General features: G+C 46.6%; 1 long non-coding RNA gene across 2 annotated transcripts in view; it reads right to left on the minus strand.

Annotated features, from left to right (window-relative positions):
• The window catches only part of LOC134918761 (uncharacterized), an 80,571-nt gene that overhangs the window by 15,303 nt on the left and 40,459 nt on the right, over positions 1-24,809 (minus strand). For both annotated transcript variants that reach the window (XR_010177450.1, XR_010177449.1), the window contains exon 2: positions 10,953-11,087. This is a non-coding gene — a long non-coding RNA (uncharacterized LOC134918761). The remainder of the gene's footprint in view (positions 1-10,952; positions 11,088-24,809) is intronic.

Raw genomic sequence — 24,809 nt, forward strand, 5'->3', positions numbered from 1 at the left:
TTTGTGTTTTGGTTTTGGGTTCGGTTCCGCGGCCGTGTTTTGGGTTCGAACGCGTTTTGGCAAAACCTCACCGAATTTTTTTTGTCGGATTCGGGTGTGTTTTGGATTCGGGTGTTTTTTTCAAAAAACACTAAAAAACAGCTTAAATCATAGAATTTGGGGGTCATTTTGATCCCAAAGTATTATTAACCTCAAAAACCATAATTTACACTCATTTTCAGTCTATTCTGAATACCTCACACCTCACAATATTATTTTTAGTCCTAAAATTTGCACCGAGGTCGCTGTGTGAGTAAGATAAGCGACCCTAGTGGCCGACACAAACACCGGGCCCATCTAGGAGTGGCACTGCAGTGTCACGCAGGATGTCCCTTCCAAAAAACCCTCCCCAAACAGCACATGACGCAAAGAAAAAAAGAGGCGCAATGAGGTAGCTGTGTGAGTAAGATTAGCGACCCTAGTGGCCGACACAAACACCGGGCCCATCTAGGAGTGGCACTGCAGTGTCACGCAGGATGGCCCTTCCAAAAAACCCTCCCCAAACAGCACATGACGCAAAGAAAAAAAGAGGCGCAATGAGGTAGCTGTGTGAGTAAGATTAGCGACCCTAGTGGCCGACACAAACACCGGGCCCATCTAGGAGTGGCACTGCAGTGTCACGCAGGATGTCCCTTCCAAAAAACCCTCCCCAAACAGCACATGACGCAAAGAAAAAAAGAGGCGCAATGAGGTAGCTGACTGTGTGAGTAAGATTAGCGACCCTAGTGGCCGACACAAACACCGGGCCCATTTAGGAGTGGCACTGCAGTGTCACGCAGGATGTCCCTTCCAAAAAACCCTCCCCAATCAGCACATGATGCAAAGAAAAAGAAAAGAAAAAAGAGGTGCAAGATGGAATTGTCCTTGGGCCCTCCCACCCACCCTTATGTTGTATAATCAAAACAGGACATGCACACTTTAACCAACCCATCATTTCAGTGACAGGGTCTGCCACACGACTGTGACTGATATGACGGGTTGGTTTGGACCCCCCCCAAAAAAGAAGCAATTAATCTCTCCTTGCACAAACTGGCTCTACAGAGGCAAGATGTCCACCTCATCATCACCCTCCGATATATCACCGTGTACATCCCCCTCCTCACAGATTATCAATTCGTCCCCACTGGAATCCACCATCTCAGCTCCCTGTGTACTTTGTGGAGGCAATTGCTGCTGGTCAATGTCTCCGCGGAGGAATTGATTATAATTCATTTTAATGAACATCATCTTCTCCACATTTTCTGGATGTAACCTCGTACGCCGATTGCTGACAAGGTGAGCGGCGGCACTAAACACTCTTTCGGAGTACACACTTGTGGGAGGGCAACTTAGGTAGAATAAAGCCAGTTTGTGCAAGGGCCTCCAAATTGCCTCTTTTTCCTGCCAGTATAAGTACGGACTATGTGACGTGCCTACTTGGATGCGGTCACTCATATAATCCTCCACCATTCTATCAATGTTGAGAGAATCATATGCAGTGACAGTAGACGACATGTCCGTAATCGTTGTCAGGTCCTTCAGTCCGGACCAGATGTCAGCATCAGCAGTCGCTCCAGACTGCCCTGCATCACCGCCAGCGGGTGGGCTCGGAATTCTGAGCCTTTTCCTCGCACCCCCAGTTGCGGGAGAATGTGAAGGAGGAGATGTTGACAGGTCGCGTTCCGCTTGACTTGACAATTTTGTCACCAGCAGGTCTTTCAACCCCAGCAGACTTGTGTCTGCCGGAAAGAGAGATCCAAGGTAGGCTTTGAATCTAGGATCGAGCACGGTGGCCAAAATGTAGTGCTCTGATTTCAACAGATTGACCACCCGTGAATCCTTGTTAAGCGAATTAAGGGCTCCATCCACAAGTCCCACATGCCTAGCGGAATCGCTCCGTGTTAGCTCCTCCTTCAATGTCTCCAGCTTCTTCTGCAAAAGCATGATGAGGGGAATGACCTGACTCAGGCTGGCAGTGTCTGAACTGACTTCACGTGTGGCAAGTTCAAAGGGCATCAGAACCTTGCACAACGTTGAAATCATTCTCCACTGCGCTTGAGACAGGTGCATTCCACCTACTATATCGTGCTCAATTGTATAGGCTTGAATGGCCTTTTGCTGCTCCTCCAACCTCTGAAGCATATAGAGGGTTGAATTCCACCTCGTTACCACTTCTTGCTTCAGATGATGGCAGGGCAGGTTCAGTAGTTTTTGGTGGTGCTCCAGTCTTCTGTACGTGGTGCCTGTACGCCGAAAGTGTCCCGCAATTCTTCTGGCCACCGACAGCATCTCTTGCACGCCCCTGTCGTTTTTTAAAAAATTCTGCACCACCAAATTCAAGGTATGTGCAAAACATGGGACGTGCTGGAATTTGCCCATATTTAATGCACACACAATATTGCTGGCGTTGTCCGATGCCACAAATCCACAGGAGAGTCCAATTGGGGTAAGCCATTCCGCGATGATCTTCCTCAGTTGCCGTAAGAGGTTTTCAGCTGTGTGCGTATTCTGGAAAGCGGTGATACAAAGCGTAGCCTGCCTAGGAAAGAGTTGGCGTTTGCGAGATGCTGCTACTGGTGCCGCCGCTGCTGTTCTTGCGGCGGGAGTCCATACATCTACCCAGTGGGCTGTCACAGTCATATAGTCCTGACCCTGCCCTGCTCCACTTGTCCACATGTCCGTGGTTAAGTGGACATTGGGTACAACTGCATTTTTTAGGACACTGGTGAGTCTTTTTCTGACGTCCGTGTACATTCTCGGTATCGCCTGCCTAGAGAAGTGGAACCTAGATGGTATTTGGTAACGGGGGCACACTGCCTCAATAAATTGTCTAGTTCCCTGTGAACTAACGGCGGATACCGGACGCACGTCTAACACCAACATAGTTGTCAAGGCCTCAGTTATCCGCTTTGCAGCAGGATGACTGCTGTGATATTTCATCTTCCTCGCAAAGGACTGTTGGACAGTCAATTGCTTACTGGAAGTAGTACAAGTGGGCTTACGACTTCCCCTCTGGGATGACCATCGACTCCCAGCAGCAACAACAGCAGCGCCAGCAGCAGTAGGCGTTACACGCAAGGATGCATTGGAGGAATCCCAGGCAGGAGAGGACTCGTCAGAATTGCCAGTGACATGGCCTGCAGGACTATTGGCATTCCTGGGGAAGGAGGAAATTGACACTGAGGGAGTTGGTGGGGTGGTTTGCGTGAGCTTGGTTACAAGAGGAAGGGATTTACTGGTCAGTGGACTGCTTCCGCTGTCGCCCAAAGTTTTTGAACTTGTCACTGACTTATTATGAATGCGCTGCAGGTGACGTATAAGGGAGGATGTTCCGAGGTGGTTAACGTCCTTACCCCTACTTATTACAGCTTGACAAAGGCAACACACGGCTTGACACCTGTTGTCCGCTTTTCTGTTGAAATACCTCCACACTGAAGAGCTGATTTTTTTGGTATTTTCACCAGGCATGTCAACGGCCATATTCCTCCCACGGACAACAGGTGTCTCCCCGGGTGCCTGACTTAAACAAACCACCTCACCATCAGAATCCTCCTGGTCAATTTCCTCCCCAGCGCCAGCAACACCCATATCCTCCTCATCCTGGTGTACTTCAACATCTTCATCTTCAATCTGACTATCAGGAACTGGACTGCGGGTGCTCCTTCCAGCACTTGCAGGGGGCGTGCAAATGGTGGAAGGCGCATGCTCTTCACGTCCAGTGTTGGGAAGGTCAGGCATCGCAACCGACACAATTGGACTCTCCTTGTGGATTTGGGATTTCGAAGAACGCACAGTTCTTTGCGGTGCTTTTGCCAGCTTGAGTCTTTTCAGTTTTCTAGCGAGAGGCTGAGTGCTTCCATCCTCATGTGAAGCTGAACCACTAGCCATGAACATAGGCCAGGGCCTCAGCCGTTCCTTGCCACTCCGTGTGGTAAATGGCATATTGGCAAGTTTACGCTTCTCCTCCGACAATTTTATTTTAGGTTTTGGAGTCCTTTTTTTACTGATATTTGGTGTTTTGGATTTGACATGCTCTGTACTATGACATTGGGCATCGGCCTTGGCAGACGACGTTGCTGGCATTTCATCGTCTCGGCCATGACTAGTGGCAGCAGCTTCAGCACGAGGTGGAAGTGGATCTTGATCTTTCCCTAATTTTGGAACCTCAACATTTTTGTTCTCCATATTTTAATAGGCACAACTAAAAGGCACCTCAGGTAAACAATGGAGATGGATACTAGTATACAATTATGGACTGCCTGCCGAGTGCAGACACAGAGGTAGCCACAGCCGTGAACTACCGTACTGTACTGTGTCTGCTGCTAATAATATAGACTGGTTGATAAAGAGATGTCTATGTAACTATGTATGTATAAAGAAGAAAGAAAAAAAAACCACGGTTAGGTGGTATACAATTATGGACGGACTGCCTGCCGAGTGCAGACACAGAGGTAGCCACAGCCGTGAACTACCGTACTGTACTGTGTCTGCTGCTAATATAGACTGGTTGATAAAGAGATGTCTATGTAACTATGTATGTATAAAGAAGAAAGAAAAAAAAACCACGGTTAGGTGGTATACAATTATGGACGGACTGCCTGCCGAGTGCAGACACAGAGGTAGCCACAGCCGTGAACTACCGTACTGTACTGTGTCTGCTGCTAATAATATAGACTGGTTGATAAAGAGATGTCGTAGTAGTATGTATGTATAAAGAAGAAAGAAAAAAAAACCACGGTTAGGTGGTATACAATTATGGACGGACTGCCTGCCGAGTGCAGACACAGAGGTAGCCACAGCCGTGAACTACCGTACTGTACTGTGTCTGCTGCTAATATAGACTGGTTGATAAAGAGATGTCTATGTAACTATGTATGTATAAAGAAGAAAGAAAAAAAAACCACGGTTAGGTGGTATACAATTATGGACGGACTGCCTGCCGAGTGCAGACACAGAGGTAGCCACAGCCGTGAACTACCGTACTGTACTGTGTCTGCTGCTAATATAGACTGGTTGATAAAGAGATGTCTATGTAACTATGTATGTATAAAGAAGAAAGAAAAAAAAACCACGGTTAGGTGGTATACAATTATGGACGGACTGCCTGCCGAGTGCAGACACAGAGGTAGCCACAGCCGTGAACTACCGTACTGTACTGTGTCTGCTGCTAATATAGACTGGTTGATAAAGAGATGTCTATGTAACTATGTATGTATAAAGAAGAAAGAAAAAAAAACCACGGTTAGGTGGTATACAATTATGGACGGACTGCCTGCCGAGTGCAGACACAGAGGTAGCCACAGCCGTGAACTACCGTACTGTACTGTGTCTGCTGCTAATATAGACTGGTTGATAAAGAGATGTCTATGTAACTATGTATGTATAAAGAAGAAAGAAAAAAAAAACCACGGTTAGGTGGTATACAATTATGGACGGACTGCCTGCCGAGTGCAGACACAGAGGTAGCCACAGCCGTGAACTACCGTACTGTACTGTGTCTGCTGCTAATATAGACTGGTTGATAAAGAGATGTCTATGTAACTATGTATGTATAAAGAAGAAAGAAAAAAAAACCACGGTTAGGTGGTATACAATTATGGACGGACTGCCTGCCGAGTGCAGACACAGAGGTAGCCACAGCCGTGAACTACCGTACTGTGTCTGCTGCGACTGGATGATAAATGATATAAAAAATATATATATATCACTACTGCAGCCGGACAGGTATATATTATATATTATATAATGACGGACCTGCTGGACACTGTCTGTCAGCAGAATGAGTTTTATTTTTATAGAATAAAAAAACAACAACACACAAGTGAAGTCACACGACGAGTGTTTAACTTTTTCAGGCAATCACAATATAAGTATACTACTAACTATACTGGTGGTCAGTGTGGTCAGGTCACTGGTCAGTCACACTGGCAGTGGCACTCCTGCAGCAAAAGTGTGCACTGTTTAATTTTAATATAATATTATGTACTCCTGGCTCCTGCTATAACCTATAACTGGCACTGCAGTGCTCCCCAGTCTCCCCCACAATTATAAGCTGTGTGAGCTGATCAGTCAGACAGATATATAATATATATAGATGATGCAGCACACTGGGCTGAGCCTGAGCAGTGCACACAGATATGGTATGTGACTGAGTCACTGTGTGTATCGCTTTTTTCAGGCAGAGAACGGATATATTAAATAAACTGCACTGTCTGGTGGTCACTCACTATATAATATTATGTACTCCTGGCTCCTGCTATAACCTATAACTGGCACTGCAGTGCTCCCCAGTCTCCCCCACAATTATAAGCTGTGTGAGCTGAGCAGTCAGACAGATATATAATATATATAGATGATGCAGCACACTGGGCTGAGCCTGAGCAGTGCACACAGATATGGTATGTGACTGAGTCACTGTGTGTATCGCTTTTTTCAGGCAGAGAACGGATATATTAAATAAACTGCACTGTCTGGTGGTCACTCACTAGTAAACTCTCTGCACTCTCTACACTTCTACAGTACTCCTCCTAGTCCTAAGCTCCAGTAAATCTCTCTCTCTTATAATCTAAATGGAGAGGACGCCAGCCACGTCCTCTCCCTATCAATCTCAATGCACGTGTGAAAATGGCGGCGACGCGCGGCTCCTTATATAGAATCCGAGTCTCGCGATAGAATCCGAGCCTCGCGAGAATCCGACAGCGTCATGATGACGTTCGGGCGCTCTCGGGTTAACCGAGCAAGGCGGGAAGATCCGAGTCGCTCGGACCCGTGAAAAAAAACATGAAGTTCGGGCGGGTTCGGATTCAGAGAAACCGAACCCGCTCATCTCTAGTATCAGGTGAAAGAGGCGCCAGTTCTAGATAGTATAAGGGGTCCTACTACACTGGAGGACAAACCCCTGTTTGAGTGGCCACACCCGCTTTTCCGGAGGTGCGCTCATAATTGCAACCTTCACTTTTCCATACTCCCACTTAAAAATTTCCACTTCGACCACTGTGTGTGTGTGTATATATACACTCCGCCCCCTTCGTGTGACAGACATGTACTGAGCTGAAAGCGGCTGCAACAGTGCTATTATCCTCTTCTTTCTCCAGGCTTCGCACACGGAGCGCTGGAAAACCGCTCCCTTGCAGACACCGCCTTTGTAGCTCAGGCCCCGCCTCTCCCGTTATTCTCTGCTGGGTCATCGCCTTGGGCACGGTATTTCCGGTCGGTGTCATTCTAGCACCGTGGATATTGGTTGAATGATTGATTGATGTTTGGATAGGAAAGTGCAGCTTCTGGTGCCCGCAATCTTCCCAATGCTGCCGGTTTCCATATGACCACCACCCTCTGATGAGGACCAGGATACAAGTACCTATACTGATATGCACAAATGATTACTTTATCTGGTACGCATGTAATTTATGTGAGATGTAAAATTTGACCCTATTTTCTGAGTAATTCCCTGTCTCCTGACTCTATCTAGATTTCGACTGAGACGTGGACTAAAAGACCAGGGGATCGATAGGCATTGAGTCAAGCCGTAATCCTGTACGCAATATTATTCTTGCGTGTGACAAAAACTAATTTAAAGGATACTACACTATAGGCGCTCTGTTGTTTCTTCATCTATTTTCAGATTCCCCTTTGGGCTACACATACCTAGTGGCACTTTTTGAAGAATTGAGCAGCCACCCGTTACAACGGGGAAAATGTGGACTGTTTGGCAATTAAACCAAACACGAGTTTTGGAAGAACTCATTTATAGGACTGGTCATTTGACCAAATTTATTTGTGACTTTAGATTGCACTCTTACAGTAAGGAACTTCGCATAATTTGGACAAGCGCACTGATTTACTCATTTACAATATATATATATATATATATATATATACTGTATATATATATATAGCAATGCATACAGGGTCCCTGGCACTCCGGTCTTACGTATATCTTGCTCCGGTGCCCTTCCCTCAGATCAGCATCTGTAGATATCTCCTTTCTTATGGGCGGCACTCAGAGACTTGTATCAAACGAATTAAGTGAAAAAAAGACCCCACCGGGCCGTTTTATGGTGACGTTTCGTGGTATAATCCCCTTCCTCAGACAATCAAATAGTGAATAACAGTGACATTTATAGCAAAAACTAACCTGTGACCCTCCTGTGCAACCTCCGTGTGTGTCCCATGCTCCCGGCCGCCGTCCCGTAGTGGCACTTCCGGTCGCGGGTCTCCCGTCGCGCCGGAAGTGACGTCACCCCGTCCGGCCCCGGTTGCTATGGGAACACACTGTAATCGAAAACAGTGTGTAAATACAAGAATATTCATATCGTTATGACACCTTGTGCGGGCACCTGAGTGCCCTTACTCAAACAAATCATGTGAACATGTTCAGCTGTAAAAAACTTTGTGCACACAAATACATCAATACATATCAATAAATACTGCATAATAATTAATAAATACCAGTGTTAGGCTGAACTAACATTTTGGAACGTATATATATATATATATATATATATATATATATAGAGAGAAAAAGTGCAATATCCTAAAAATTGGTTAAAATATATCATTACTCCTGTGTCGAAATCACCATATGTTTGTCAAAATCACTCACGTATATACTGTAAAGTGGCACAACTGACATACTGCATAGAGTTGCTGCCATCTACTTGCCAAAATCTTAACTACACTCATTGGATTGATAAAGCTTATAATTAAAGGGTTCTTTTTAGAAAATGAATCCCTAAGAGTGATCGTTAAGAGTGAGAAGTCCATTGGACCTGCCTTAAAGAAAATGAGATAAACCTAGGGTCTTATTTAAGCCCTTCGGGCTAAACAATCCAGTCTGAAAATCCAACGGGACTCTAATTGTAACAGCTTTTTGCCCCGGTTGCCGCCTCGGCGAGAGGCTGGTACGCAATCAATTGCTTTGTATTTCAGGCTAGCCAGATTGTGTCGAGCTTGCGAGAAATGTCGTGCCACCGGTTGTTCGCTTGTACCAGTCAAAAGAGCATTCCATATGGCCGATCTGTGTTGGGTCAACCTAACCTTAAGTTGGCACTCAGTTTTGCCTACATAGTATAAGCCGCATGGGCATACTATGACAAAGATTACAAACCGACTGGTGCATGTCAGAGGCCATTTGATCTGAAGTCGTTTTCCAGTGTGTGGGTGAGGGATAGTGTCCCCTATGAGCATGTACGAACACGTCGTGCAGCCCAAGCATTTATAGCACCCATTTTTGCGACTTAAGGAATTCTGTGATGCGCTGGATTCCAAGAAGCCAGTCACATCTGTTTTGAACAACAGGTCCTTTAAATTCCTCCCCCGGGAATAGCTAGGCATCAACCTGGTTTTCTGAAAACATTTTAGCTCAGGGTCCGTGTTCACCATTCGCCACAACTCCTTAGCTTTGCTGGTTGTGTGGGGACTCTGTGTGTTGTACTCATTTACCCAAGCAATGGTGTCTCTTATTTTCTTATTATTCTTATTTACAGATAGCCAGCAATTGGGGTTCTGTTGAGTCACCCTTAGGGCTTTGTCTCTGGCTTTTTTCGATTCCCCCAAAGCGTATCCTCTTGCCTTGAATTTCTCCAACATACTATTAAGTTGTCTAAGCATCACATCCTGATCACTGTTTGTTCTACACACTCAAACAAACTGTGAGTAGGGAAATCCCCGAATGGTATTTTTAGGATGGAAACTATCTGCATGTAGGATCGTGTTCCGATCCGTGGGTTTCGCATACAAAGAGGTCTGAATCAGATTGTTTCTGATCTGTATATAAATATCCAGAAAGCAAATTTCACTGGTATTACTCACCATTGTGAATTTGATGGGACTGGTTGACAAATTTTGGGATTTGACAATGGCCTCAAGTTTACCGAAGTCTTCTTTCCAAAAAATTAATAGATCATCAATATAGCGAAAATAAATAAACAATGCATCAACCATCTCTGTGTCCTCGAAGAAAATACATTTTTCCACCTCCCACATGTAGCTATTTGCAAAGGAAGGGGCCACAGAAGACCCCATTGCACAGCCCGTGACCTGTTTGTAAAACTTGCCATTAAACATAAAATAATTGTGCTCCAAAGTAAATAACAACAGAGTTAAAAACAAGTCAATATCGGGCCCCTGGTACAATGTATTCCCAAAAATCAGTTTGCGTACAGCTTCCACACCTGCCTTGTGAGGGATGCAAGTATATAGACTGGTGACATCCAGTGTCACCAGTGTCATCCCTTTTGAACCTCCTGAATCTTACTTTGGAGCACAATTATTTTATGTTTAATGGCAAGTTTTGTTTGAGTAAGGGCACTCAGGTGCCCGCACAAGGAGTCATAACGATATGAATATTCTTGTATTTACACACTGTTTTCGATTACAGTGTGTTCCCATAGCAACCGGGGCCGGACGGGGTGATGTCACTTCCGGCGCGACGGGAGACCCGCGACCGGAAGTGCCACTACGGGACGGCGGCCGGGAGCATGGGACACACACGGAGGTTGCACAGGAGGGTCACAGGTTAGTTTTTGCTATAAATGTCACTGTTATTCACTATTTGATTGTCTGAGGAAGGGGATTATACCCCGAAACGTCACCAATAAAACGGCCCGGTGGGGTCTTTTTTTCACTTAATTCGTTTGATACAAGTCTCTGAGTGCCGCCCATAAGAAAGGAGATTTTTATATATATATATATATATATATATACACGTGTGCAAAGTCCACGGCACTCCCAATTCCCAAAATTCAATATGAACAAGTAATACAGCCGGTGCCCTCCCTGGTAACAGCAGCGCTGTGTCCAATATAGCATGCAGAATCGGGCGGCACTCTCGGCGTAGAAATGAAGACAGACAGGCAAGTCTGATGTTCTAATCAACGTTTCAATGTCTATTACGGCATTTTCGTCAGGATAAAAGATTACAATGTGTTACTCACCCTTTTAACTCCGTCTGATGATCCATGGCGCCTCCGGCCAGTCGCGTCCCGCTCCGTCCAAATGATGACGTCATTACGAGGCGCCGGCTGCGGCGTCAAGGAGCACCCGGACCAGAGCACACAGAAACAACACCCCTGTGATGTGCAAACCAAAAACAAACAATAAACCAAAGTTATCCACAGAATACATCATGGGTCAAATAAGAATCAATACTACTGTGCACTAGAAATGTGTCAACATGAGATGAAACATAGTACATATTTCCATATAAATATAGATACAATTAACCCATAATGATGTCTAGGAGTAATGCATAGACTTTGTGACTGATTAACAATTGGTGATAATATTACTGAATAAAGTGTTAAGTTATATATATAAATCTCAGTGCCTTCCCAGCCAGGGACCTCACCGCACGTCACTGGTGTCTGGTGAGTGTCTCAGTGTTTTACTGGGTGACTACATAATCTCCTTCTCGGGTTTACTGAATGAAACTCGTATTTATCTTTGTGGGCAGAAATATAACTGAACCTCAAAATAACGTAACTAGCAATAGGCCCTGATTTTGTCGCAATGGATACAGCTTACTGTTTATTGCAAGTTAAGTAATATGGGTAGAGGACCTTGCGGTGTATAATCCATAATTAGTCAGTAGCACACATTAAAGAATTATGAGCATTTGTTGGGTGGTATTCTACAGTTGCATGGCTACTTTTGGGACTCTTGTTTACTGCCTGCCCAGACCTTGGTTTTGGAGATGTGACTATGTTTTGAGACCCTGACTTATTGCATTATTGCCTGCTTGTTCCTGACCTCTGCTTTGGACTTGACACTCCTTATGTTTTTGGATTTACGCTACATCTGTGTAAAGGGCCCCACACACTACTGTGACATGTCCCTCTGACATGTCGCAGGAGATCACCCCGGCAGACTCCCGGTAGGAAGGGGGGGGGGGGGGGGGGTGCAGGATCGGCCAAGATACATCGTATGCTGTCCGTATACAATGTATCTTGGGCGATCCTGGCCGATCCCAGCCACGCCTGCGGGGTTGGACCAGATTGAATGTGCAGCACATTCAATCTGGAGGATCCGATCTGATGCTCAAGGGAACGCACATCAGATGGGATTGGAAACGCCTCCAAAATGCCCGATTTCATCCGATATATTGGGCCTAATGCCCGAAATCAGATTAAATTGGGTATTATTGTCCTAGTGTATGGGGCCCTTTAGACTTTGCTGTACACATGGATAGTGACTGTGTCTGTGCTGTTACCCCTCACACAATTGGACACACCCACTGAAACTTGGTCACACCTACTCCACTTCTAACTACACCCCTCGATAGCCCAATCACTTATGGTGCCCCCCCTGTAATTTTTTTCTGGATCCGCCCTTGGCCACTACTGAGCCCATTCCAGTCTCCCAGCACACCCTACCCGCTGCCCCCACCCTATCTGACCCGACTGTGCTTGGTCTCGGAGCCGGGGAGGGCCTCCTGCCTTCTCGCGGTTGAGGCCTGCGCTCTTGGAAGCCGGGGACTGAATTTCGGACAAGAGTCCGGGACGGAACGAGCGGCAAGCGGGTACCGCGCTGCCAAGCGCTCTGCTGACGCCTGCACCTGCGGTCTGTACCAGCGGCAGCCGGGTACCGCGCTGCCAAGCGCTCTGCTGACACCTGCACCTGCCACTGCCCGACGCAGACGGAGCTGCGGCCGGCTCTACTGTTACCCCACACGCGGAGGGCTGGGTGCTGGGATCCTCCAGAGGGGTTCTCCGCTGGGCTGAACACGGCGACCATTTTACATGATCCTGGCAGAGGCTCCCTGCACTGTCACGCTGTCTAGCTTTGGAGCCCTGACAACAGCTGCTGGTAAGCACACTATCAATTGCTCATTCCTGCTTCAATCTGGCTGTGACTTGGATCCTTGGTTTTGTTTTTTATTCTCCCATCCTCATCTTTTCATTGTGATTTTTGAGCTCCCCCCAGTGGTACTCTTTTAAATTACACCTTCCTTTATTTTCTCCGGCTTACACTATATCGACTGCCTTTGTTGGAAGTCGGCTGCTACTATTATGTGAAGATATTCTTCTCTGCTTGGAGATGGCACTTCCTTTGTTGGTTATGTAAGACCTCTTGCGGAGGAGCGGCTGATACCCGCTGGCACATCACCCATGAAATGTGACTGAAGTTCCAGATAAAGAACCCTACCTCATCCTCGCTATGCCGTGGTCATACTGCTTAGCTGGAGTTCAACACTTGACCTTTTCTGGCGTACCTGAATCCGGTTTTCTATGTTCTCCGGTTCTGAGCCCTGGTCTGGTCTTCCTGCTCTGAAGCCTCTCTCGCAGTGTCTTCTTACATACCTCCCCTTGAATATCGAGACGTCTCCTCTTTTTCATGAGTTGAAGGAAACGAAGAGGTGGTAAAAGTTCAACTGCCTCGGCTCAGGTGCATTCTCGCCCAGATCTTAGATGCTACCTTAGCCTGCAAAGAGAATTAGGCATGTCGACCCTTCCAAGACCTACCTCGCCTACTCATTCTGCGGCTTTGGAGGCGTCTATTGATCCTAGATCCTCGCCAACTGTCTCTAGCTTAGGTGACAAGCAGGACATGCAGACGGTCTTAAGATTACTGAAATCTTTGCCTACTGAAGCGGATATTCCAACTAAAGCTGACTTTGAATCTCTAGAAGCTAAACTGCGTGATGTGGTACATTCTGGGGTCTCTACGTTGAGATCAGAGCTGACACAGCTGGGCTCATGACTGGAAACTCTGGAAACCAACGGAGAAAAGGTTAATTCCTTCCAACAAGCCTTGGTGGATACAATTAAGCTTCAGGCGGAAGAGATCCAGAACCTCCATGACCATCTTGATGATATTGATAACAGGGGTCATCAAAATAATTTAAGAGTAAGAGGCATCCCTGAAGAAATATCGCAACAAAGCATTCAAGATGTCCTCAACAAAATCTTTAACGAAATCCTGGAAAATGAACCGGACAATTCTATTGTCTTTGATAGGGCTCACAGAGCGTTGAGGCCTAAAGGTTTACAGTCAGAACGTCCGAGAGACATCATATGCCGCCTACATTATTTCCATCAGAAGGATGAAATACTGCATAGATTGCAGAATTCGGAGGGACTTGAATTTAATGGGCGTCCTATCCAAATTTTCCAGGATCTTTCGTGGACCACTCTGCAATCAAGACGTCACCTCAAACCCTTAACAGATCTCCTCCGCAAAAGAATATTAAGTATAGATGGGGGTTTCCTTTCAGCTTAACAGCCACCAATGGAGGGAAATCTGCTACAATCCGTGGTCCTGAGGATGTTGCTTCTTTTTGTTCTGCATTAGACATGGAAATTATAGGTATTCCTGACTGGCAATCTGTTCGGTCAAGGCTCTCTCCCACACAAGCTCCTAGGGTTGAGCCTCCGTTTCAAGTAGTGGGATCTCCTGCATCATCTCAGAAGCGGAACCGTCCCTCATCCTCTGCGTCTTTCTCACTGTCAACTTCGCCTGCGACGAAAACTTGAGACATGTGGCCACTGACTATATATAGGTACGATAATTATATGAAACTTGGAGGACTGTGTGAGTATGAGTCTCGTATCTGACAATTTGTTGTTAGGGTTTGAACTTTTTGTAAGAGAGCTCATCTGGCAGGCTCAAGAAAAGATATGCTCCGTAGTCACCTCATTGGCCACTACCGAGGCCTTCTCCTTTTGGCCTCTTTGTCCTATATTGAAGATATGATCTCGACAACGTGGACTTTACGTATTAGGTCGAGTTCTTTTCTTTCTGGTTTTGGCGCAGCTAGTGCAATATTAATGGAAGCAGCTGTAGATCTTCCTTTGTCCCTTTGGTAGGTAGGGTTATGTTTAAAAATAAATACATCTTTAAAAATTAATACATCATAAATGGAAACTATTGGCATTAAGAAAAAAAAATATATGTATATGTATTTTCTGTGGTACATACTGATAACAAACTTCAAATTCATTTCAATTTCATTTACTCCGGTTCTCTTTAGAACCGTTAGTTACAATGGTTCACAGTTTTTTCAAGGTAGACAGGTTTGTCTACTACTCATGCTACATTCTTTTTGTGCTGGCGGTTTGATCCGCTCTCCCCTTGTTCCCCCAATTGCACCGCAGAGTTTGGGCCGAGGCCTAGAGGCTGAGGCGTGTCTTCTGTCTCTATGTCACTTGGGAGCGGTTTTCTTGTTCAAATTCCTTTATAGTTTGTTTTATTACATTGTGATTTTTTGTTCTGTCGCTTTTTCTGGTTTTTACTTTTTCTTTTCCTTCTTTTCCTTTTTCTCCTTTTTCTGGGTCTCTCCTCCCTACTTAATGCATATGGATATACGTGTGTTTAATCTTAGACTTTGTTTTGCAGATTCAGCCTCTGAGGTTGTTCATTGCTATCTCTGCCCTGATATGTGTAAATGACTAACTTAAATGTGGTTTCAATCAACGTGAAGGGACTCAATATTCCTGAGAAGGTCCAGGGCCCTGAGGGAACTGAAGTTGGAGAGAGCAGATGTAGCCTTTTTAACAGGAAACACATTTTAAGGAGGGCGCCGCCCCTTCTTTCAGGAATAGAGATTTTCCCACCGGGTATGCTTCTAATAACATCACAGGTAAAACACTGGGTGTGACCATATTATTCGCAAAGCATGTAGTTCTCTCTGACGTAGTGAGTTACCAATTGATTCCAGGTAGGGCATTGCTATTGACTTGCAAGATTTCCAATAGCGACTTTACCCTTATCAATGTTTACGCCCCAAATAAAGCCCAGCCAGCATTTTTTGAAAAAGTATTCAACCTGGCTCAACCCCTCGTTACTGGGGTCTTGATTTTTGGCGGAGACTTAAATTGGAGTGTAGACCCCCGTTTAGATTCCTCTAACCCTGCTCCCCGGTATTTAGACAAATTGCATTGCAGGATCAGGAAACTCTTTCACAGCTTTCAGTTCATAGATGTATGGCGTACTCACCATCCTTCCACATGGGATTACACTTTCTATTCACACCCACATAACAGATACACGAGGCTAGACTACATGTTCCTTTCTCACAGATTTCTGCATCTAGTGGATACCTCTTCTATAGGTAATATTTCCTGGATGGACCATGCTCCTGTCTCGCTGAAATTATGTTTATCTTCCTTTCGCCCGAACTCATATACATGGAGATTAAACGATCTACTCCTCCAGGATCCCTATTGCCAAGAGCAAATCAGGGATTCAATAATTGAATATATTCATAACAATGACAATGACGAGGTATCTAAGGTCACGGTGTGGAAGGCGCACAAGTGCGTATTTAGAGGTAAATTCATACAGCTTGGTTCGTACCTTAGAAAGCAGCGTTTAGCTGCTTGAGAAACCCTTATTAATAAAATCCAAGCTTTGGAGCTTCAACATAAATCGGTCCCATCTCAGGAGATTCTCCCATCTCTAATAGAGGCCAGGAAGGAACTCAACTCCTTTATGTCTGAAAAAAATCAAAATGGACGCGAGAAAGTGCCATAGTCGCTACTTTCTCTGGGGTAACAAACCTGGGAGGTTATTGGCTAAAGCTTTACGAGAACAACGTGGGGCAGCATTTATAGCGTGGGTTACATCCCATAAGGGGGTCTTATGTAACCAAACTAAAGAAATAGCAGCGGCCTTTCAGGATTTTTATTCCCAACTATATAATTTACGTGGAACCATGGAGCTGGACGAAGTGTAATCAAGACAGGCTTTGATTAGATCATACCTTAATGAGGTGAATTTTCCCTCTTTTTTTTTCCCCAATATGTCTTTTATTGAGGTTTTGAATATACAACATTGAATATCAGAAGTAAACATGTCATCCAGCCTGGTGCAAAGATAAGCAATACAACAAACATCGTCTAAGTTTACGGCATCGGTGGCTAGGGTGAAACCTCACTTTTTCCCTTTTCTAGTATATAGAAATAAAGTTGTAGACGACACAGTTACCAGAGTTGTAAAAAAAAAAAAAGTCATTCTACAAAAATACTGTTCGTCAATCGCATGCAAAGGCTGAAATATAAACAGTAGAAACAAAACAACATACTAATACGTTCTCCCCAGTGGAGAACGAAAAACTAAAACCTACCGAACCAAAAGAGAAAGAAAAACGCAGAAAAAACATAAAAATAATCATACCTGCTGGAGCATAGGGACCGCCGACCCATCCATGGAGACATCATCAGAGCAAGGAGAGGTATGTAGACAGCGGAGAAGTAGAGAGGAAATATGGAAGGGGCGAGGCGAAGGAGAAAGAGAAAAGGGGGAGCTGCAGCCTGAGATGTAGTAATCAGGGAAGGGAAGTAGATGAGGGAGATAGAGGAGGAGGATCGTGTAGTCGCGAGAGTGAGATGGGAGGATCATCAGTCAGGAGTTGAAGGCCATACCACGCGGTATGTTGAAAGCTCTGCCCAATAGCCAATTTTGTCAGAGTGGGCAGTTGGTTGATAAAACGGCCCCAACATCGGAATAAGGTAGGGGTCAGAGTCTCCTTATTCAGTGTCGTTTCCAGCCAATCCATTGTGAACAGGAAGAGTAGTCTAGAGGTAGCTAGTGATAGCGTTGGAGGGGTGTCAGAAATCCACTGCTGAAGTATGGCCTTCCTGCCTACCACCGATAGAATTGCTATCAGTTTTGTGTCTTGAGAGGGGAGGTCAGGCTGGTCTTGAGTGTGGCCGAAGAGAGCCCAAGAGGAAGTACATTGAAAGGGCAGATCCAACTCGGAGGTGCTATATGATTGTAGCTCTGCCCAGCTATTGGCGCAGAGCATTTCAAGCATTTCGCAGAGTCAGACAAACCCATCAAGTGACTCCTCTTTGGAGAGATATAGGCTCTGTGTAGAATTTTATAGGACATTTCTTGATACAGGCTAGCCGGGATGAGTTTGAGGGAAGTTGTAAAGCAGTCCATCACGGTGTCCGGGGGCATAGAGGGAATTTGGGAGGACCATGTCAGCACTTGGGTTAGATCCGTGGTGGGAATGTGTTCTGTGCGAATGCGGGCATAGAGAGATGAGATGGAGCATATCCCAGAGCGCAGGAGCGTATCAAGGCTGTTAACAAAGTCGGATACATGGAGATGAGAAAGGACTGAGTGTATATAATGAGAAGCCTGAAAAAAATAGAATCCATGGCTCGGATCTATGTCATATTTAATCTGTGCTTCCGCAAAAGTTAGTGGTTTTTTACTAGAGTTAAGAAGGTCACCGACTCGTGTGATCCCTGCAGCGTACCATGCAACAAAGGGATAGGAGGCCTGGCCCTGCTGAAAACACGGGTTCCCAACTAGGGGGAGAAATATGGAGTGGGTGTACTGTAACTTCAGGGATTTCCTAGATAGTCTCCATGCCAACGCAGTGGAGGTAAGGAGTATATTTTCCAGAGATAGAGATGACAAATCAGATTTGGACGTGTGTAGAACAGAACTAAGAGAGAGGGGGGTGCAGAGTTGGGAGTCAATCAGTGAGTCAGTGAAAATCGAAGTACCATTGATCCAGTCCCTGGCAAAGCGTAGGAGGCAGGCCCTGTTATATTTCTCTATGTCCGGCAGGTTCAGCCCTCCATTCTGTACCATCTGAGACAGTTTAAAAAAAACTAATTCGGGGTCTCTTATTGGACCAAATAAACTTAGAAATAGATGAGTTAAGGAGGGAGAGGTCAGATTTAGATAGCATAATAGGCACCATCTGAAGGACATAGAGCAATTTGGGGAAGCTGGCCATCTTCACTAGGCTACAGCGACCTAAAAGGTTGAGAGGTAGATTCTGCCATAGTGCTAATTCTGTCTGGATCTTGGTTAGGATAGGGTGAATGTTGTCAAGGTATAAACGAGCGGGGTGAGAGGGAAGGCGGACCCCAAGATACGTGATATGATTGGTGGCCCACCGAAACGGGAAGGGGGTATCCCACCCTGTAGTAATATGAAGAAAGATGGCCAGAGCCTCCGATTTGTCGAGGTTGATCGAAAATCCTGCAAAAGAGGAAAAGCGAGAAATAGCGTGCTGCAGTGCTGTAATGGATTGTTTCGGGTTGGAGGTAAAAAGAAGAATGTCATCCGCGAACGCTATTAATTTAATCTCTCTATTGCCAATCCTAACACCACGAAAATCAGAGAGGTTGAGGATGTAACGTATAAAGGGTTCTAAGGCCAGGTTTAAAAGGAGGGGGGAGAGGGGACAACCTTGTCTGGTCCCTCTTTCAAGGATAAAGGAGGGTGAGGGAGTGTTGTTGACTATCACCTGCGCAGTGGGGCCAGCATAGATGGATTCATCTAGGCCACAAAATTTATCTCCAAACTGTTGATAAGACAAAACCCTAGTAAGATGGGGCCAGGCAATCTTATCAAAGGCCTTTTCCGCATCGAGGTTAATGAGGATATTATTGGTGAGATTGTGGGTATGCGAGTAGGTGATAGCCGCCAGGGCGGTCCTGATACCCTGCACAGATTGTCTATGTTTAATGAATCCCAAGTGCGCAGGCGATATGAGGCGAGAAAGACAGAGCTGCACTCTATTGGCCATTAATTTCGTAAGAATTTTAAAATCCTGATTGAGGAGAGAGATCGGCCTGTAAGAGCCGGGTAGGGAGGGATCCTTTCCAGGCTTCGCAATGACTATAATCGTGGCCTCATTGAATCTAATCGGTGTTTGTTTGGAGGTAAGAATGTGATTATAGAGAGACGTAAGGGTGGGTGCCAGTTCATCCCTAAGCATTTTATAGAACTCTGCGCCAAAGCCATCAGGACCGGGGCTTTTGTTGTTCGGTAAGGTCTTAATGACATCAACAACCTCTTCAGCCGTAATCGGGCTTTCCAAAGAGTCTCTCTCATCCTGAGTCAATACAGGGAGATCGGCCTCCTTTAAAAAGGAGAAGTTAGCCGCCGGGTCATCGGGACCTTTGGAGTACAGAGATCGATAAAAGTCTCTAAATTAATTGCAGATAACTGCAGGGTCTGTGCTCAGCGAGTCTGAGCTTTTGATTGCGTTAACCCATGTGCGGGAGTTAGAGCCTTTAATTAGGTTGGCCAGTAATTTGCCCGATTTGTTGCCCCATCTATGGAATTTGTTGCGTTGATAATCATAAGTTAGTTGGGCTCTTTCCGTGAGAAATGTATCATAAACAAGTTTGGCCGAGAGATAAGCTTCTTTGTGGGCGGGGGTATCGTGTTGAGTGTAACTCCTGTATGCTGAGGTGAGGGTTGTACTCAAGGACTGTAGCTGAGACGAAAACTTCTTCCGTTTAGAATGAGTGTATGACATGATGTGACCTCGGAGAACAGCTTTGGCTGCTCCCCAGAAAATCAGCGAGTCTGGACTCTGGTCATCATTGTCTAATGTGTAATTGTGCCAAGATTGCTTCATGTGAAGAAGAAAATCAGTGGAGTGACGCAGGTAGGCTGGAAAACGCCATCGGGGTAGACTACGGGAGGGTACATTTAGTCGGATATGGAGGGAGATAGGGGCATGTTCTGATATGATAATATTGTCAATAGAGGTGTGAGTGACTCTGGGGAGAAGGTGAGTGGTAGTGAAGATGTAGTCAATACGGGAGTGAGAGGAGTGGGGATGAGAGTAAAAAGAGTAGTCCTTTTGAGTGGGGTGAAGGATCTGCCAGGGGTCCAAGAGATCCAATTGGGAGCAGAAAGAGGGTAGGAGTTGAGCAAGAGTCGTGGTGGTGGTGGTGGTGGTAGTACTTACCCTGGATCTGTCCATGGATGGGTCGACGACTAAGTTGAAGTCCCCGCCAACGATTAAGTTCTGGCAGCCCCAGGTAAGAAGGGTTGTTAAAAGACCTGCAAAAAAGGAGTCGGGTTTATTATATACATTAGGTGCATATATGTTGAGGAGGGTGTAGACCGTATTATTAATGCATACATCTAACAATAAAAATCTACCCTCGGGGTCACAGAGCTTCCTAAGAACTGTATATTGGAGGTTGGAGTGTAATAAAATCGCTAACCCCCTAGATTTAGAGTGGTATGGAGACGAAATGCATTCGCCTATCCATGGGGCTCGCAAGATATTTCTAGGATCATCTAGCCAGTGGGTCTCCTGTAAGAATATAATATGGGGGGACATGCGTTTTAAATGAGAGATCACTTTCTTCCTCTTAACCGGGTGGTTAAGACCCTCTACATTCCATGAAACAATACGAAGTAGCGTAGTTGTTGAATCTCCGTCTACATGAGAGTGTGGGTGGGCTTCAGTAGACATATCAACCCACCCCTACCGGGAAAAAGCTAAAAAAATAGACGTGAAAGATAAAGCAGGGTCCCACCCTGTCCCAGCGAGCAAGGGGGGAATCTCCCAGTGGAGGGAAGGGGTCCCGGTCCATGCAGGTAAAACTAACAAACCAAACATAAAATAAACAAAACATCAGTACACAACAAGTAAATCAGTTGCGTGAGCAAGTGTGCGAACCAATCACACTCTACTGTAACAGTGAAACATTATGTGAGACCCGAATGCAGATTCGGGCAACGTAGAGTAGTTGACAGATATATATACGCAGTGATCAAGTGTCAGGTATAACAAAATGCAGCTTGGCCTCCTCTGGATCCTCAAAGAAGCGTGGTCGTACATCTTCAAAAACTCTGAGGCGGGCAGGATAAAGCAAGGAGAACCTGATCTTTGCCTCAAAGAGGTGTTTGTATATAGGAGCAAACTCTCTGCGCTTTGTGGCTACTGATGCGGAAAAGTCCTGAAAGATGAGGAGGCGGTTACCATCGATGGAGGCGTTGGTAGCTTTGCGATAGTGATCAAGGAGTCTCGCCTTGTCCACATAGTTCAGGATACGCATGATGACCGGACGAGGGCGACCCAGAGAGTTCTTCCTTTCAGGGCCCACACGATGGGCTCTCTCAATGACTAGAGGGACTCCTTTTAGATCCATGGAAAGTTGCTCCGGGATATCCACTGAGAGGAGGGTCAGGAGTTCGCGACCCCGCACCGACTCTGGGACGCCTATGACCCGCAGATTGTTACGTTTGCCGCGATTTTCTAGGTCATCAAGCTTTTCAGAAAGGTCAGCGACCTCGAGCTGTTTGGCCTGTAGAGAACGTTGGGCTTCCTCCAAATTATCCTCCATGGTCGATATTCTTTGTTCCGCCTCATCAAGGCGAGTAGAGTGCTGGCTCAGCAAAGTCGAAGAAGACTCGATGGCCTCTTTGATGCCCGCCAGTTTCTCATCCAGGAGTGGCCCTAGAACCGCCAGCAAGTTCTTATGTTTCATCTTCGGCTGCTTAAGAAGCGGTCGTGACTTGCGGGAGCGCTGGGAGAGTGAGCGTGTGGTCAAGTGGTCAGAGTCGGAGGAGTCCCCGCATGGGGTGTCTTCTCGTGAATGTTGAGTAGTGCCTGCGGACATCACGGGCAGGGGAATCAGGAACTTTTCCATGCAAAGAGGTTTCAAGCAGAGGTGGGGTAGCCAGGCGCTGAGAGTCTAGGTAGTAAAAGATGTAACGGGTCTCACATATTAGATGGTGGCTTTCAGTAGCCGCTCATCCTGAGCAAGATGTATGGGAGGTGAGGTGAAATGGGGGGGGGGGGGAGAGAGGGAGGGGCGTGCGGTGTCTGTGGTTGATAAGACTTGCAGGAGCCGGCAGGAGTGGATGATGAGAGGGGCCAGGCCCTCGTGGGTGTGCAGGAAGAGGGCAGCAGCCAATGAGGCGGAGGTCAGCTCAGGACCCGGTGTCCAGGTGTCGGTGGACCTTTAGGTGCTCAGCAGCGATGAGGTCAGGGTCAGGGTGTTAGAGGCTTTCATGAATCCCCGGTTGTCGCCACATCGCGAACAGCCACAGGGGTCTGCGCGGAGGGAGGAGTGGTGATCCGGTCGGCGGGAGGAAGGCAGGGGAGAGTTCCTCACTGCACTGTGTTGTAGCTGTCAAGCCAGTGCAGCTCCCATCTCCCTCTGTCTCGAACACAGAGTCTTCAGTATCTGGGGCAATGCCAATATGGCCGCCGGCTTTCATGCACTGTAAGGGGAAGTACAGAGTGGTGTGCGGACACTTAAGTGTCGAGCTGCAGTGGGAAGGGTGGGTGGGCTGTGTCTCCTTATGAGTTGCAGGCAGCTCCATTAGGTCGGTGACGGCAGAGCAGCCGAATCCCAGCAGGGCCCGCTAACGGCCAGCACCCCCCCCCCCCCCAGAGGGTCCCGACCGCGGTTGCGACCACCAGCCGACCCGGGTAGGGTCCAAGCATCAGCAGGATGAGCCAGCCGAGGTGTGGGGTGTGTGGGATAGCCGCAGGCGTCCTCCCCCGGGTCCACGGCAGCCTGTGTGTTCGTTTGGTGCAGTGGGAGCAGGGAGGAAGATGGCCACCGGGTCTCCGTGCAGGGAGTGAACAGCCGGCCGCCTGACTGGAGCCTCCCGCGGGTGTTGATGGTCACGGGATCTGCGGGGCCGGCTGGAGGTCACAGGCCGGCCAGAGAGCCCCGGGAGAGGTGAGCAGGGTCCGGGCGCTGTCCCCGCCGCGTTTCCGGAAGTCCGGTGGGTTGTCCGCGAAATCGAGGACCCGGTGTGAGAGGCAGCAACGGGCCGCAATCTGTGGAAGCTGACAGTGTGCTCCCCGATTCCGCGGCCACTGGTGTTTAGCAGCAGGGGGGTTGGGAGAGTGCAGGTAAGGGTATGGGGCAGGGGGATGAGTTTAGGCGGGCTAGGAGGGTGAAAAGATGTTGTTTAAAGCAGGAGCTATGCACAGCTGCGACTGCTCTCCTCCAGCGTTAAGCCACGCCCCGAATTTTCCCTCTTTAAAACCGGAAGAGGTTGAGCAGCTGGAGACTCCCTTTACTTTTCTGGAATTGGAGGAGGCAGTTAAGTCTACACCTAATGGAAAGAGCCCTGGTCCAGATGGATTCTCCATATCATATTATAAAATGTTTGGGGATGCCTTATCGCCTTTAATGCTTAGAGCATTTAATCAGATATCTGATTGTTCTCTCCTCAGTCTCTGCTTGCACACATATCAGTTATTCCTAAGGAGGGTAAAGACCTGGCCCAGTGCTCCAGTTATAGACCCATCTCCCTGTTGAACGTTGATGTGAAGTTTTTTGCTAAGCTCACAGCCAATCGTTTGAAGGTGTTCCTTCCAAATTTAATCCACTCGGACCAGGTGGGATTTGTCCCTGGTCGAGAGGCCAGGGACAATACCACCAAAGTCTTAGATTTGATCCATTATGCCTCTCACTATGATTCTCCGTCTATCTTGCTTTCTACTGATGCAGAAAAGGCATTTGACAGGATAGATTGGGACCTCCTTTTAGGAGTTCTAGAGCATTTGGGCCTGGGACCAGTGGGCTTTCAGAGAATTTGGTCACTTTATGCTGGGCCTTCAGCTTGTGTTCGCATTAATGGGGAGTTTTCAGATGTGATTCACGTTGCGAATTGCACTTGTCAGGGATGTCCTTTATCTCCACTGATATGTGTTCTTTGTATGGAGGCCCCTGGTGAGGGCCATTTGACAGAACAGTAATATTAATGGGATGATTGTAGGCGGTAAAGAATATAAACTTGCTCTTTTCGCTGACTACCTTCTTGCTGTGGTGTCCAATCCGTTGATCTCCATACCTAACCTCCTCATGGAATTCAAACGTTTTGGTGCCCTCTCCAATTTTAAAGTTAATCTAGCCAAATCTGTGGCATTGAACCTGACTCTAAATCAGACAAATTTGCAGGTTCTTCAGACCATCTCCCCCTTTAAGTGGCATCCTACACAACTAAAATATTTGGGGATAATATTGATTAGAGATCTTACACAAGTCTACTACTCTGATTTTCCTCCTCTGCTAGCTAGACTCCAGTCAGATCTCCTCAAATGGGGTAGAAAA

The sequence above is a fragment of the Pseudophryne corroboree genome, chromosome 1 (genome assembly GCF_028390025.1).
Source record: "Pseudophryne corroboree isolate aPseCor3 chromosome 1, aPseCor3.hap2, whole genome shotgun sequence".
NCBI lineage: Eukaryota > Metazoa > Chordata > Amphibia > Anura > Myobatrachidae > Pseudophryne > Pseudophryne corroboree.